Source organism: Thunnus thynnus, chromosome 16 (assembly GCF_963924715.1).
Source record: "Thunnus thynnus chromosome 16, fThuThy2.1, whole genome shotgun sequence".
In the NCBI taxonomy this organism is placed as follows: Eukaryota; Metazoa; Chordata; class Actinopteri; order Scombriformes; family Scombridae; genus Thunnus; species Thunnus thynnus.
The window spans coordinates 11,848,285-11,864,405 of record NC_089532.1 but is presented as its reverse complement, the minus strand read 5'-3'; positions in this window follow the sequence as shown (position 1 = coordinate 11,864,405).

Below are 16,121 nucleotides of genomic sequence, written 5' to 3'. Positions count from 1 at the left end.
TGACCATGTGTCTAGTTTCCATCCGCAGAGTTTTCATTTCCTACTCTGATTTCCTGCTAAGTGACAATGTCTCCATGTGTCTGCTTTCACTGAATGAAGTCAGCTCAAATTATCTCTATTCTAAGGTACCCTGTGGAGTTTCTGTTGTAAACAATTTGTTGTTTGCTGTGTTTGTTTTTGTTTGCATTTGACGTTCCTCAACAGAACACAGCATGTTTAATTCTTAAGGTTTAACAAACCCAGTTGATGCATCTACTTCATAAAACCACTACCAAGGTTTTTGTTTTAGAACCTGCATCGTTTACATTATCTTGTGATCTTCTTCTTCTTCACCTCTATTATTGGCACCTCTATTATCACTACCTTTTATCGCTTATTACCACCTCTGATGTTTACCACTCTCTTTATAATGTAGTCGGCAGAAACGTGTGTGGGGCATGCATAGGAACCTGTTCATCTAAACATTGCTACAGAGCCACTGGTGGTCAAAAACATCAAGGGCTGGCTTTAAGTATGTTTAACACTGGTGTAACATATTGGGTGACATACAATTTTGATATCTATCCTATAAGTGCTGAAATTACTTGTCATTTAGATGATTTGCAAATTTCCTGAAAATTGTCAATTGTCCTGATATCAATACTAGGGTGTTTCATTGTTTTGTGAATGAAGTTGAAGCAGCTGTGGTGTCTGTATTTGGCCCTAAAAACCACAAGCCCAAAGTTCCTGTACTTCTGGAAAGTACAACCCCCCCTCCCCTAAGCAGGGGGCTTTTTGAGGGTAAAACAATCTCCCTGGAACGTCATTCAGACCCTGGTCGCTCCAATGGAAAAGCAGGTTGGGGAACTGAGCTCCTTAAAAGGTTCTTAGGTTCTTAGTGCTCAGGGAAAGTTCCTGTGGTGGAAAAGTGGCATACATGACTAATTTGAACTTGAAGGTTCATTCTTAACCTTAGAAATAGAAAAAAAATGGACAAAAATAACTAAAAATTCTTATTACAAGGTGCACCTATTTCATTTTCAGACACACCCCTACAGCCATCTTATTCCATGACTGAAATTTTACACTTCATATGAAAACAAATAAATCCTCGTCATGATGAACAAACTCCATGCACTGTTTATTTGGTTGAAAGCTTTGAAAAACCAATAAAAGGACCATGTGATGAGAATTTTCTTGTTAAATGACTAATTGATTAATTGTAAAAAACAAAAAAAACAAAAACAAAACATTTCAATAACATGTTTTAAAGTTATTATTAACCAACCAATGTACAGTATCATTCATCCATACTACTGATAAATAATACAAGAAAAAGTCTCATTTATTTAAACTTGTGATACCAAGGTTTCATAACTTGCCACATGCACATCTTTGAATTATTAAAAAAAAAATCATGCTGATAATTTTGGAGTGAGTTGGGAACATCTTTTTATTTAAAAGTGGTGGCTCCAGGTGTGTTTACATCACACCTGCTATACTTCTGGGATGAATTAAAAATACTTTACTCCAATCTGTGCTGCCGACGCCTCTCATTATCAGACATCCAGGCGGTGCTGACTGCCTCTGAACTCTCCTTCCTCTGCAGCGAGAGGCGACGAGGAACAGGGAAGAGAGGATGGTAATGCCACTAGCTGCCATCAGACAATAATAATGGCTTTTGTGTGTGTGTGTGTGTGTCTGTGTTTATATGTGTGTGTGGCAGTCTCGTTAAACAAAGTGTAGGCGCACTTAGTGTTTACAGACAATTATACTCAGACATCAACACAGATTGGAATAGAGAGATAATTGCTCCAAACAAGATAGGGGTAAGTCTCTCTCTTTCTCTCTCTCTCTCTCTCTCTCTCTCTCATACACACACACACACGCACACACACACTTTTTTCCTTTTTATGTCATATGATATTCTTGAGACTTGGTCATGTTCATTTGCATCGCTGTCTTTCATACACCTCTGCAACCCTCCCCTCATCCCCTCTTTCCTGTCTTCCTCCCACCTTCCTAATCCCAAGGAAATGACTAACACCTGTCACGATCTGTCCAAGCTGTATAAGGTAATTAATCAGACATTGCAGCAAATGTCACTACATCTACATGTGTGCACGCACACACACACACATGCACATGCATAAAAAGCAGGTGTTCTTAATAACTCAATAGCTGTGATGTAAAAATCATCCTTTGAATATGACTGAGCAGACAGCGCCGAGTGTGTAAATGCACTCCATTGTAAACTCGTGAATTACTTTCCCATAATGCACTCCGTCAGTCTGACCTTGGCAAAGAGACTCTGTCCGCCACCCTATTAAGCAGGCTGTAATACTGGCCCTGTCACAAACGCAACTCAGCACACACACACAAACAAGAGTGGGGAGAGGGCTGCATGTGGAGCAAAAGAGCAGGTGAAGTAAGAAGACAGGAAGGAAGAAAAGGGCGAAGAGTGGAGACTAAAGGCTTGATCACACCAGAAAGTAGAAAACTTACCTGCATGTCTTAAAATATGTGGTTTTAGAGGCTCTGTGAAATAGGGACTGGTAGGGCACACTACTGTAACAAACATGCTTGCCAGCTGGGAACATACTAATGCTAGTCAGTAGCTCTCCAAGTTGTATTTTTGCTGTACTGGGTTGGTTGTACTTCCCAACATTTTTGTCAGTCCTGTCAGATGAACTCAAGTGCCCCTTCTTTTACATTGTCATTTGTTTCAACCATTTATTGATACTTTTAGCAAACTATTTGTTCATTACTTTTAGCTTTTTCAACCATTTATCCATTACTTTTAGTTAGCTATTTACACTTTTACATTCAACAATTTATCCATTAATGTTCCTATAGGTAGCTAAAAATCGAACTATTTGAACTGTTATCCACTACTTTTAGCTAACTGTTTAAACTGTCCATTAGCCTACTTTTAACTAAGTCAACAATTTATCATTACTTTCAGCTAACTGTATGAACTATTATCCATTGCTTTTAACTAGCTGTTTCAAAAATCATTTTTAGCTAAATGTAACAACTTCTCTGCTCTGCTCATTGCTATAGTTTTCACATACTCTCAACACCTGGAGTTCAGGTGTTACAGCTAACTCTGTACATGAATATACTTTTTTACATTTCTATTGTAATTTCTACTCTTTAAAATGAACTACGCCACAATCTTACCACGTACCCACAAGCAACTGCAGAAGTATCCCCTGATTGGGAGACTAGTTTACTGTGACTGTTACTGTTTACTCTGTCATTTTGTTCTTGAAATGTAATGATGTGGAACTAGTTAATGCTGCGTAGCAGTCAGACATAATGGTACAGATAAAAAAGACCAATCCTTTTGTATTGTGGCTCACAGTCGATATCCCTCCGCGTTGTGAATAGCTCCATGTTAGCATGACTGAACACCTGTTGGCATTTTAACCTAAAGCAATAAACAGTTCAAAATGTTATGTCTGATTATTCCCCATGTAACTGTTCTCGGAATTGTACATCATTTCACTCAATAAAGAGATACTGAATAACTCTCTCAGAGTTAGCTTGTCCCATTAGCTTGGTCACAAACGGGACAATAAATTGTTAATTCAAAATTTGTACTATCATCTCCCGTCTTTATAACTGCATGTAAACCATTCATCTTTTGTGGCGCAGTTTATACTCAGAACGGAAGAGGGTTAAATAAAAAAGTGAATGGTGCAACATCACTAATAAGCTACAATGGCATCATCCATTTTGGACCACTCGCCCTCTCTACACTTAAAGCATTATTAGGACGGCTTCCTATTGGTTAAATTTGTGTGTCAAAGTTCAACAAAGTTCAAGGTGATTCAATTGGATGAATTGATTTTGCCGCAAAATGTCACTGTTTTAAATGCTGCTGAAACAAAAGAGATGCCTAAAGCATTTTTTTTCCTTTGTTTCTCATCAGTCGTCACCATTTTATAATGTTCAACCGTCTGTTTCTCCTTTTCTGTCATAATTATCTCAATCTATGTCTTGCATTGCTATTTCCTTATCTGCATCTGTCTCCCTTTCACTCCAACTTTGTCTTTCTTTTTCTGTCTCTGTATTTCTTTGCATTTTTTATGCGTTGATCCGTCAGTTGTGTTTTTGATTAATATTGATTTAGCTGTAATAGTTGGGCTACAGGGACACCACATTTCAATAACTTCTAATTACACGCGCACACATACACTCACACTAACACACACAAACTTCGATAAATCTAATTGCAAGTTCCACTCATAACGCCCCTGAGTCCCGGCCCACAAATTACAACAGCAATCTGACATTGTCAATAAATATGGGTGCCATTCTGCCTGGCTGAATTCTTGTGAAATGAAAGATGCAAATAAATATCGTGAGACATTTTCTTTGATCCCCTTTTCTTCTCCGTGTTTTCTGCTTCCTTTCTCTAATTTTTGAGCTCTGTCCTTCCTTCTTTCCTCTTCACATCATCCCATCCTCCTCTCTCCCAGCCCACCCGTCTGCCTCGACTTTGTTTCAGCTGTTGATTCAGCATCAATCACTGCGAAATCTAATTTGTCAAACCTCAATCTAGCAGGGCCCTCAACCCTGTGCTGCTGTCTGTTTGTTTGGAGCCCCACAAATGAGATGTGTGATAAGGCAACAGAGGGAGTTCTGCCGGGAATAAAAACAGACTTTTGCACTTTGAAGTCAGAGCAGATCAAAAACAACAGACAGCTCTTTGTGGTACAAAGGGAGCGTTTCTCCCCTTCATCCATCTTCCCTCGTTCCTGCACCTTTTCTTTGCAACCAGTCTGTCACTCTGTGAACTGTCACATATCACATAGAGCCCTCACCTACCTGCAGTATCTACCTGTCTACCTACCGCAGGGAAGAGATCTGAATCTGTGTGCGTGTCAGTATGTCTATGTATGTGTACGCGTATATACAGTTTACATGTCCCTTGAGGGTTTGTGGCAGACAATGCAATTTGGGCAGTCTCTATGTTGGTACACAGCTGATAAAGACATGCAGTATATTCTGTTTATCTATTGTACTTTCATTTCTGAGTCTTATGCTTTCAGTTACATCTCACAGTCAATCTTATCCCCTATTATTTTAGCACACCCTGGCTCTTATTTTTCTGTCATTTTGATTTTTGCAGCACACTCACGCCGTCAAGTCTGCAAAGACATCGTCACTGTCAGTGCTGATGTTAGGGACGTACAGTACATCTTGTGTCCCATCAGCCCACAACTACCCTTCATCACACCCCCTCCACCACCCTCCCCGGTCCCATGTTCACGACATGGGAGTCATTTGTCTTCTCTGTGTCCGCTGTGATGATGTGGGATAACGTCGGGGGCCAGTGGAGCAGACAGGGGAGTATTGGAATATCGATCCTCCTCCTCTCTCCCTGTCCTCCTGCTGGAGTTTTTTTTTTTTCCTGCCTGTGTGATAAAGTGACTGGTGCTGATGGGGTTTGGCTCCATACATTGTTTCTTATACCTTTTGTGCACATGTATGTGTGTGTGTGTGTGTGTGTGTGTGTGTGTGTGAGTGTGTAATTTATTTGTAGCAGGGAGTGGTTTGTGGCTGTACAGTGTTCATGTTTCAGTTAACTCTGCTCTCTCAGCGTTCACATCCAGTTTATTCCCTGCAGTGTCTGTTTACACTGTACACTAATGACTGTACAACTCGGTCAGATATATTTTACAGCATAAAATTTGCAGATATAGCTAGATTCAAGTCTCAAGATAATAGAAACAAATACAGGTTGGAAATAAACAAGTTAAAAAATAGAGCAAAGGCAACTCACCACAACTTAAAGGATAATTACAGTTCACCCCAGGTTAGCTGAGCATATCCGGGAGACAAAACGAAGGCAAACAGTAAAATTACTATCCAAACTGTCTTTTGTAAACATCCATCACAGTTTACAAATGTAAACCACCTAAAACCAAGGTACCGTATTTCCTCAAATAGTGGCCAGGGCTTTTATTTACCTTACCAGAGGGTACCAGGCCTTTATTGGAAGCAGGCTTATATTAGAGAGGGACTGTTATTTCTAATTCCCTTTGTTTGATAAGTATATTTGCTCATATTTTAGTATGAAGCCTCCTTGTTTTCTGATCTACTTCCGTTTGCTCTGTTAATTTTTGGTTAGTGCATTACTGGTAATCTACTTACTCAGACGTGCAGAACGATAATCCTAGTGCTTAAGTTCCACCCAGGATGTTTTGGGGGTGCACCACTTAGCTGTAGCATGTGGGTAGCATGATCATGGATGTATGCTCACTGGCTTAGCCAAGCTACCTTGGTTACACCTGGTTACCCATGCTCATGTAGTGTCGCTGTCATCGTTATTATTAAAATATGTGCCGTTATCCCCTTATTTAAACGATATCACATCTCCTCTGTCCCCCTCTCCTCTCTGTGACGGTTGGCGATCCTCTGGAGAAAAATGTTGTCTCCAGAGAAGTGCGTGATGAAATAAGGAAGGCTAAAATTAAGTTTAGGGAAAAGATAGAAATGCAATATAGTAGTGGTGATCTTAGAGCAGCCTGGCAAGGGATTAAAACAATGGCCTCCATTAATCAATGTGCAAATGAGACTAAACAATCCATCAGTGTAAATGGGGTGGATGATTCTGATTTGCTGAACACTTTCAACTCATTTTTCTCTCGCTTCAAAAGGTCTCTGAAAATGTTTCCATGCTTAGAGGGCCTCTTGTACTTCAGAATAATATTGTGATGTCTCAGGAATGTGTCACAGCCCTATTTAAGAGGGTGAACATAAGGAAGGCTGCTGGTCCTGATGCCATCTGTGGTCACATTTCGCGCTATTGTGCTGACCAGCTTAGTGAGGTCTTCACTAAACTCTTCCAGATGTGTGCTGACTTGGCCAGATACCTACAATCTGGAAAACATCAATTATAATACCCATTCCAAAATCAAAAAATCCAAAGGAACTAAATGAGTTTAGGCCTGTAGCGCTTAAATCCCTTGTCATGAACATTTTTTAGAAGATTTTAGAAGATATGGTTGTCTCCCTCATTGATGGCTCACCCCAGGGTTGTGTCCTGACCCACTGCTTTTTATGATGTATACAGACAGCTGCAGGATTTCTCAAGAGAGCAGCTATCTCATGAAATTGTCTGATGACACCGCTCCATTGTCTGTTCTTCAGGACTCAGAGTCAGATCATGGTTGTGCCCATACCTGCCTTTGTTAAATGGTGTGATGATAACTTCCTAAACATTAACGTATCACAAACTCAGGAATTAATCATTGATTTCATGAAGAATAGTGACAAACCAAAAGCTAGCATTATACATGGCGACGGTGTTCAAATTGTCGACACATAAATATATAGGAACGGTGTTCAACTCTCAACTCAGAGTCGGTTGTGAAGCATGGACAACTAGGAATTCACTTAATGTGGAAGCTTAACTCTTTTCGTGTCTGTGATATTATTTTGTGTAAGTTTTATCTGTCATTTGTTGAAGGTCTTTTAACTTTCTTGTTTATATGCTGGTTTAATGGGTTGTCTGTGAAGGACAAGAATGGCCTAAATGGTATTGTGAAAGTCTGCTCCAATGATTGGAGCCCAGCGAAGAGACTTGTGCTCCCTCTGGGAGGAACAGGTGGCCCAGAAAGCAAAAGGTATTATCAGCCAATCTGACCAAATTCTGTCCAGTGAATTCACTGTAATGTCCTCAGGCCGGTGTTATAATGCGCCCCTTAGGAGAACAAACTGCTGCAGTTTCATTTCTTCCGTTATCAGGCTACTAAATGCTGACAGTAGTCATTTTTAAATGACTGTTAAACTTATATGAACTATAACAAAATATTTTATTTTATTAACTGCTGCTTGTTGTTTCCTGGTATTGACCCATGTATGTTGCCTCTGACATACAACTATCTTGCTTGTGAGTTTTGGAGTTGTGTGTATTTACTGGGTAAGCTGCAAATGAATTGCCCTTGGGATCAATAAAGTTGTCTGACTCTGAATCAGAAGTCGGTTTGAACACGGCCTCACACAGGCAATATTCAAAACAAAAGACTCTAATACAAAGTTAATACAGTACAACCAATTTGCAGCTGTTCTTCCAAAACCTTTATCAAAGAGCATCTTAATGTTTTCTTTAGTTGATATGGTTCTTGTACTATATCTAACTCCCACACCTTCCACAGATTCAGTGCCAAACAAATTATAGACTCTGTCTTCTCACTGAACAACCAGTATAAGATGTTACTCTGTGGTCAAAGGTTTAAACTCCCTTCTTCTGTACCACAAACCAAGCATGGAGATCCCTCATCCCAATAAGTATTAGTCTTCAAAACAAGAACATCAAAGCATCAGCAATTCATTTTATTTGACAGGTGTGTTTTAATGTGTGTTGATGCCTTGAACAATATTTTATTGTAGTTATTATAGATGTCAATGCCTTTAGTGTTGTAAGAGAAATGTTGCTCCGGCACACATTTTTTTCTCTTGCTTGAATGGAAAATTTCTTAAATAACTTCCCTTTACAAAGAGTATGACAGAGTGAGTGATAATAGCCTGTTGATGTGAATCAACAGAGAGCCCTTATTATCCTTTTGGCCCGACTTCTGTTGTTCTGTAGCGGCATTGTGTGTATCTGGACCACACTGCTTACTTTGGCACCGATGAGAACCAGTTCCTGCTAAGTGTTGGTGTTTAACACGCCCGTATGGAAAGAGACATCTGCAAAACAATAACACGACACCTGTTGAGGAAAGATAAAAGATAAACATCTGCGTGGAAACCAAAACACAGGCAGTAGATGCATATTCAATAAACACAAGGAAACACACGTAAATGTATGAACACAATAATGCAAAAACAACAAGTTAATAAATACATATAATACAGACACTCAGAATATACACAGTAATAACACACACATGCACGCACACACACACACATGCATGCACATGTTCGTACAGTATAAGAGCTGATTGTGATCTGTGACCGCAGCATGTGGCCGGTCGTTCCTAACAGACCAGCACATCAAGAACAAAGCAGTAATTCAAATCAGCTCCCACCTTCCACCTTGCAGCCAAGACGCTGCATATCATTTTATAGGCCCTGTGCCATTTCATACACACACACACACACACACACACACACACACACACACACACACACACACATACACACACACACGGCCAACCAATCTAGTCCTCAACACTACCAAAAGTAATTTGTCATGTTCATGATAAATTATACCCTCTCCAGTTCATAGCTTACAGAGGTTGGATGGAGAGAGAGAGAGAGAGACAGAGAGAGAGAGAGAGTGGGTGGAGAGAGAAGGAGAGCCAGTTGTTTACAGCTGTCGTTTGTATTTGGTGCTAAGAGCAAACAAATGAAACATGACAAAATATGGTAAGATGAGGAGGTGTCCATGCGTCATGTGGTTACACGCTTACTGCGTGGTATTTGAAACTTGTGGGTGGCAAACCGTTGGTCATTTACACAGCAGGTAATTTTGACAGTTGAATGTGTTCTCATAGTTTTCAAGTGAATCACACCTTGAATTAAAATGCTAACAATCACAGACCAGTCAAAAGGGTCGACTTACCCAAATTACGTAAAAACACACTGTCCCTCTTACTTCTAGCGGTATCTAGATACAGTAGTTTTGCTCTGTTTCTGAGATTTCTGTCCCCGATCCAATGCTATTCAATGCTGTGCCGTTTCGACCAACTACAGATCTTCCTCAGGCAAATACCAACAGGAAGGAAATGGGGGATATATATAGCAAAATGACCAGTGACATCATAATCATCTAATCACATTTATGTGTGTCAAGACATCCTTATCACAAAGGAAGTAAAAAACATTAATATAAATAGACATACAAGTATGATTCATAGTTGTCTTGCACAAATTTCTAATCAATAAGCCACAATGATGCAATAAAGATAAAAAAATATCAAACACTCATTTTGTATAAGCAGTAAGATGGATGCTGGTAAACAAGACTTTTTAATAAGTCTAGTATTTATAATCACATTCAAAAACTAAAATCTTGACCTGTTTCCTGCCCTCCTTATCACTGCCCATGTGTGATTTGTTCAGGGATTCAAATAAATTTGATTTTATGTTCATTGATGTCTGTTTGCTAACATTATATGGGATGGATAGCAGAGATGGGAACGATTCCCATGTTTACTTGTTAATGTTAAGGTCTTTGGACACTTCAAGACTGCTGTATGACTGTCGTTTAACTTTGGCTGAAATGAGGCATCCGTGTTTGTTTATTTTCAGGCACTTCTGATTATTATTATTAAGTGTCAAGTGAGAGAGCTTTCAGAGAAATCTGAGTTTCCCGGTTGTAATTACAACTTGGATGTTGATGTGTACGCTCTTTACAAGTTGGAAACTGGTAATTACGGTGATTCTAATATGACTTGAATGCAGCATAAAAAAAACAACCAAGCTAATTGCAGTTTTGGGTTGTTAAAAATTAGGAGGTTGCCTCCCTGTGCCTGAACCACAAAAATGATGACAGAAAAATAGGTAAAACGATAACTGAAAATGGTTGTTTTAAATTGACTCACAGACATAACACCTCATGAATTGACATGTTTTTTCAATCAACACAAACAATGTTAAGGTAATTGCTCCAAGCGGCCATGGCTGCAGCTTCTGTTAGACTAAAAAAGACATCATTTGGATGGCTGCATCAGTCACTGCTGATTGGGAAGGGCAAAATAACCCCTGTGCCCAAAAAGAAAAGTGCTAACACAACATCAGACTGATTAATGAACTGACAATTTAATTATCAGGGTAGTAAAATATTCTTAAAACACCTGGCATAATCCACACACCTGCCTATGAACAGTTTTAAATGAAATGAAAAAACTTTCTATTTAAGAAATTGTGTGTTTGAATCAAACAGTAACTACAAAGCTTGAGAATGAAGACAATGTTATAATAACTTAAAGTGCAATGATCCATCTTTATATACAGTCTATGGTTTCAACACTGTTTTCTGAAAAGAGATGTTGATGAATTAATTTAAATGTCACACACAAAACAATTCCATTCACTTCCACTTTTATTGAGGAGGCAGAAATCTCAAAACACGGGCAAATAAAATAAAATCTATCTGCATTTCTACTAAAAATATGTGTAACTTGATAAAATGACCCTTTAATATAGCTGCACTTTAAACGTGTTTCATCAATAGAGCCAAGTTCAAGATCTGAATGACACAATTAGAATTCCCGCAGTGACTCCTCCAGATAATTCATTTAACTGAAACACAGACAATCCTCCGTGTAAACATGGAGTTTTACACTACATCAAGTCACATGACTGTTCTCTAGTTAAAAAACCACACATGTACGACCAAGCCTGAGAATTTATTAAACAGCATTAGTCTTGGAGGTGCAAGATGGGGGAACAGGGCAAATCTTAGAATAGCCTTATACAGTATGCGTGTTTATGGCAACTGAAAGCCCACAGGACCAGCGTGAAGCATGGATAGAGACACAGCCAGGGGAGAACTCATCTGTTCCTTGGCTCTTAGCTGTTCCAACACTCATAATGCCTCCGTCCCCTGGGTGGTATTGCTTCTATAATAGCCTGCAACTATGCAGCACTGAAAAACAACCTTGCTAATTCTCACACACACCGTGAGGGAGAGACCCATGGAGGGGAGAGAGTGAGAAAGAGGAGAAGGAGGGAGAAATCCTGTGCTTGTATTCCCAAGTCTAACAGACCTCTTTTGTATTCAGGTAAGTTAGCTTAACAGAGAAAATGCTGATAACTCCTTGACACAAGGTCACACATTATATGCCATTAAAAAGCAAATACAGGTATGTGGAGTCGACGCACAAACATGCACATTCACACACATATACACACACATACACACACACACACAAGTTGACAGGTCAACAGAATTATGTAAACCACTTTGTTTCATCTTCATAATCGCCTGAGGGCTTTGTGCAGTCAGGGTCACTGACACGATTATCCTATTATATTAGATAAAATAAAGGAGATGGAGAGAGGCGGCGAGAGAGGAAAGACTGGCAGGAAAGAGAAAGAAAATATTAAAAAGGCTCAGGCATGCAGCAGTGTCTCCAGGTACAGTAAGAAGGATGTGCAGGAAATACAATGGATTCCTCTGTGGCTACTCAGAAATTCTACCTCAAGAACAGGTGTGTGGGAGCCAAGAAAAAATGTGTGTGTATGTGTGTAAAGGTGTATCTGAGAAAAAAAAAAAAAAAAAAGTAGGAAGAGAGAGATGGGAAGAGTCATGTAGAGTGACAGTGAGAAAGGGGGATTTCAGAGTGAACTTTGAGTGTACATCTCATATATTTTCATCTGGCCTCAGGGAGCGCCGTGACTGGCTCTCTAGCTCACTGTCAGCCATGACAGACTCCACTGATTGGCTTTATTCACCACTGAGCGAGCGTGCACAGGTGCGCACATGTTCACAGGTGATGTTGATGTATGTGCGATTATGTGCAGCGCCTTTATCTTTATCTCTTGTCTCTACAGGAGTCCTGTCGACTAAAAATAACATTCATGCAATTTGTAGAACAAATGTGTTTTATAGGAAATGCAATTCCTATCTGAAAACTATTCACTGCCAATGCAAAATGTTCATGCTTAAAGTATCTGCATATATTTCATTTGTTTTTCCTGTATGATATATAACAACAAAAGGGATGCAGGACAAAAATCCTAGCTTAATCACACTTCATGGATTGCAAAAAATGTTGCCAGTGAACGTAATCCAAGCAGGAATTACAGTATATATTTGGCAAAGCAAATCAGAAGTGTATAACCATATTTTGCAGGAAACAGAGTTGTTCTACAGAGTGTAAATTCCAGCCGTAATGCGTAAACTGTTGTGCACAGTGTATGAAATGAGCTCAAATCTCCAGGGAAGCAATAGGAGGCGAATCAAACTAACAAAGGAGAATGAGAAGAAGAGAGGTCTGATGAACATCAAGATTACCAGGATGTTGAATTTTGAGCAATAAATCTGATTGAGGGAGGGAGTATTGTGCCACGCTTTCATAAGTGACTTTGAAACATTTTGTGTCCGTCCCTCTGCTCCAGTTCAATGAACTGAAAAAAAGTTTAAAGGTGTTTTTCTAATGAAGGCAAAAAATGAAGGACCAACAAAAAAGAAAAAGGCAATAAGAGTCCGGTGTCAAGGATAACATCTCCCAGACTCTGACGAACATTTAGTTGTTTGAAAAAATGCATTTAGTTTTGAATGACACTGAAGATTGGAGCTTTTAAGAAAATATATGAAATCTGCAGACATTTCACATCTGATTTCTTGCTTTTACACTTTGTTTTGCTGATGGTAACTGTGAACACTGGAATAAATCGGCACTTATGAATCATTGCATTTGGTGGTAGCTCAGTAAGAATACATTTGGTGGGGATGCAGAGAAAAGGAGCTCACATCCAAAACTTAACATGACAGTGCCACATTTGTTTTGGAAACCTTCTGAGCTGAATAAAAAGAAGAAAAAACACACACGCTGGAGTCTCCTTTGTGTACCATTATTTTTACAGTTTATTGTCACCACAACACATTTCGGAGTCATAATGCTCAGGCAGAGAAAATGAGAAACAACAAAAAAAGGCAAACCTGGGTTTATCACCCGCCTTACTGTGCTCCGTAATGGAATGCTATTCAAATCCCCAGCTCCCCTGAATACTCTGGTCCATGGCTGCGATCCAAAACAAAAACCTCCTTCACTGTACCCTTGACGCTACAACCCTAATGGTCTTTTTCGATGACGAGGCGAGGAGCAGAGAACACCCCGACAGTCAATTCTCCTGCCTGGCTCTCTGATGATGAGGTTTGACGTGGGAGTTTGCACAAGGGCAATAGGTAAAGGGAGGGTGGGGGCCATACAGTAGGCTATCCTTGGTTTTTGGAATACAGCCCACTGTGTCGCTGGTATGTTTGACACATGCTGCAGTGCATTATAATCAGCCCAGCCATCACTCAGTCAGGCCCTGCACTCTGAGCCTGCAGCATCAATCCAATCAAATGAGCTTTTCTGATTGCCGCGCCTCTGGAGGGAAAGCCCTGAGCATAGGAAACATGTCAGTCTAATGTCTGACACACACTCTATCTGACTGATCAAACAGCCACAGAGATAAAGATGGAGCGGGGGCTTCAGCATGTGTTTCTGTGTGTGTGAGTGAGCGGATCAGCATTGCAGAATACTTCACTGGAGCCATAGGTGCTGCGTAAGAAGTTCAGCCATTGATTGATGATAATGAGTCCTGCTTAAGATCACATGATGGCGAAGAGAAGGGGAGAGAGGAAGTGAAAGGGAGAGGGAGCCTGAAAAATGGGTATAGAAGAAGAACGACAGAGAGGAGTGAAAGGGAGAGGAGAAGCCGCAGATGAAATATATGAGGAGAATCAAGTCGGGGGGGGAGAAGAGGAGAAAAAAAAAGACTTGAAGGATGGAGGAGAGAAAGAGAACAAGAGGTGCAGAGTACAGGAGTAGGAGGAATGAGGGAGAACATGGGAGGAGATGGGGGAAGAGTAAAAAAAAAAAAACTGTGTTTTTGCAGAAACCCAGGCCATCTGGTGAGATGGAATTACATTAGCGATGCACATACAAGCCCTCGTGCTCCTGTCTCATCAACACATAGCACAGGCTGAGATGGTTTATGTGCATGTTTGCGTGAATGTATTCTCACATATGTGTGTGTGATTACTGTGAGCACTCAAAGGGAGGTTTTGACCTTGAAGTTTTTTACCAAAATACAAAAACCTTACCCATAGTCATCATTTATTTGTACCAAAACCTTCATGCAGTCAAGTGTTTACCACACAATGAAGCATTTGAGGTAGCCGTTCAAACTGTTCAGAGAAAAAAAAAAGAGACATTAAGAGGGCTGGGGGTGCCTAATGTTCGCAACTATTGCCTCACATAAGAGCTCTCCCACATTCCCATTTACTCAATATTTCATGCATGAATAATCCAATACAAGCAAAAGTGCAATATTTCCACAAGGGCCCAGTGTAGATTAGCAGAGGGGGGTTGGCACTGTCCCCCTAAGGACCCCCAGGCTTCTCCCAGGAACACAGAGCAAAAGTAATCAGACACAAGACACATCTTTCTTATCTCCGGCCCACTCCTAACAAGCACATAATTGCTAATATCTTTGCTGAGCTGGAGAACGAATACCCCGGAGACTGGCTATGTATATTCACCCTGATAGAGAGATGAGGACGGGTTGCTATAGGAACAAGGAAGCCTTAATGTGGCAATGCAGGGGGCATGAGGGGAGGAGAGCTGCATGAGAGAGAGAGTGAGGAGGTTGAAAGGTCTGAACAAGTGTAAACTACAGTCCTTGCAAAACTGATGTGTCCCCCTTAAACTTTTTTATGTGTTACTGTTCTTCAACTCTGAATCACAGCAGATGCAATTAAGCTTCTTTGAAACTGATCAACAGAAAGCTATTTAATATAACAGTGAAAACAAAGTGCTGCAATTTGATATAAAAAAGCTGAAAATAAATGATTGCGTAAATATTCACTGTCTTTACAGTGACAAACTTAAATTATTACTGGTGCAGCCAACTGTTTTTAGAGGTTGTATGATGAGCTCAATGACAATGAGTTTAAACAAGGTACACCTGTGTTAGGAAGGTCTAACGGGTTGCTATTAAATTTCCTGCCTAAAAATTGATCATAAAGACAAAGGAACATCCCAAGAAGAGACACAAAAAGTTAAAAAAGGGAGGGATACAAACGGACACTACCACGGCTTGAGGCTGAAGCCAATGCAGAAGTATCTTAAAGTGCAATGCCACAGATGGCCGCTAGATGTTGGCTCCAAAGAATCCTTCTCTCTAGAAATACTAAGTCAATGTTTTTATTCAACAAGTCTTGATGGTCTCAATCACTAAATTCTGGCACTCTAATAAGTGTGCTGGTGTTCATTTTGGAAATTATTACTCCGTTAGTAAGATTTGAAGACTAATAGTAGGCTTTGATGCTCTGTGGGCATTGATTGACAGCTCTGATTGACAGTTCACTCACCTGCTGCTCTCCCTGGCTCTAGGACTCGCATTGAATCTGACTATCGTTGCAATATTTCTGTAAGTTTAGCGTCACTTTATTAGGAGATAGT